The following is a 2,018-nucleotide window of genomic DNA, read 5'->3' as shown; positions in this document are numbered from 1 at the left end:
CAGTGCCTGAGGAGTCATTTGAAATATGAACTGGCTCATGACCCGCCCCTCCTTAAACCCTCCAGTGGCTTCTCCCTGTGCTCTGAGTCAAGTTCAGCCTCTCATCATGACTGTCAATATCAACTTCAGAGAAATCACCACAAGAGCTCATATATGGACAATCCCCATGCCTGTTGCAGAAAAGTCACCAGAGACATTCAACTGCCGGCGGTCTGTCAGACCGTCACCGCCTGCCTTCGCTCCAGCTGAAGATGCTCCGAACCAGACATCTAGAAATCTTCTCAACAGTCTACCTTCAGAACTCAGAAACGGGGATTATAATTAACCATCGTTAATTATAATTATTAACCATTGATTTTCTTTTGTTTCCATAGAGATGTCTCTTATTAAATACCTGATTGCTTGTACCGTAGGCCTGACTTGGGAAGCCATCGTCTTCGTCACCATCTGAAATGAGAGACCACTGTTTAACTGCACTGACCTAGTCTTAAGACTGAGATTGGTTTCTGAAACCTGTATAAAATAATAATTCCTTTCCTAATACTTCAACCTAAAAATTGGCACAAATATTGGCACAAATATAAGACCCATAGATGACAAGTATGACCCTGGCCCATGTCTCCCCTCCCAGGGATATGACAGACCCAAGGAAGGCATAGCCACTTTGGCATCAAGGGACTTTAAAATGTTTTGTTTGATCTATGATGTTTTCTGAAAGAAAAATCATGATCAAAAGGGGGAGATGAGGAATAGAGTGAAGAAATAAAATGGATTCACTATAGTCAAGCTGCTAAATTACTAAAATCAAGTAGGTTGAGGTAAGAGGAAACACTCTGTTCTTGCTTTAACCTGGGAACTTAAACTTGAACTTTCCAGTCCTGTATCAATGCCTGAATATACAGCAGACCTCAGATAACCCTCTGGTTACCCCTGAAGGACTGAGGAAGAGTGTCCACTATCCAGACCACCTGACAGCCAGTATCCAGACCACCGGTCATCTACAGCATCACCACCTCAGACCAATCCAGAGACTAAGTGCACATGACTGAGTCTTCACAAGAACGTGCTTTTTTCTAAGAATCCTCAGCTTCTCTTTCTTCTTCGTTTCCAGTTTGCAAACCCTAAGACCCTTGGATAAATCTTTACCATTTATTTCTATCTAGCCAAAGCCTCCAGACTCTTTCTGAATTCATTCCACGCAGCCTTATTCCACTCTGTATCTTCCCCGGTTCTTCCCTTCACCTGCTCCCCACTGGAGTGGAAGATCCACGAGGACAGGGATGTCGTGGGGTGGTCCATGCTGCAGTCCAGGCACAAGCACAGTGTTGAGCCACAGGAACCATGAGAGCGCCAACGTCTGCTGGCCTCTTACTTGTGCCAGCTCTGTTCTGCACATGTATTAGCCACTGAATCCCCTCCCCAGCCTTAACATACGGGGGCTGTTATTATCATCCCCCTTTTATGATGAAGAAACTGACACACAGAGAGGTTAAGTCACTTACTTAAGGCCACACAGCTAGGAAGTGGTGGAGCCAAGATACCAAAGGCAGCCAAATTAATGGTTTTGAACAAATGAATTCCTATTTGAGAGATAAGGAAAGTGAAGTTCAAAGGGACCTGGGGGTAAGCGGGGCATCTGAGGGTAAACCCAAGTCCTCAGACCCTGAGAGCTGCATCATCTCCCCCTCCCGCTGCCCTGTTGCCCTCTGGTGGGAAAGCAAGGCTGGTGCAGGCACCTAGTTTGCAAGCACGGGGAGGGAGACCTGGCACCAAGACCTGGGGTTGCCAGCCTCACTCGTAATTAAAGACACACATTAAAGACAGCTCCAAGGTACCATTAAATATCCATTAAGCTGGCAAAAATAAATTCAGGAGGTGAAACTTGGGTTGGCAGCCTGTGTGGAGAGATGTGCCCGCACACGTCACCGACGGCCCTCAGAGCAGCCTCAGAGTTTCCAGAGACCAATAAAACTGGCACTGTCCTTCGACCCAGCACACTGGCATCTGGGAACACGCCC

This window comes from Miniopterus natalensis, chromosome 11 (assembly GCF_054644295.1).
Source record: "Miniopterus natalensis isolate mMinNat1 chromosome 11, mMinNat1.hap1, whole genome shotgun sequence".
In the NCBI taxonomy this organism is placed as follows: domain Eukaryota; kingdom Metazoa; phylum Chordata; class Mammalia; order Chiroptera; family Miniopteridae; genus Miniopterus; species Miniopterus natalensis.
The sequence above is the reverse complement of the archived record's forward strand: the minus strand, read 5'-3'. Positions refer to the sequence as shown.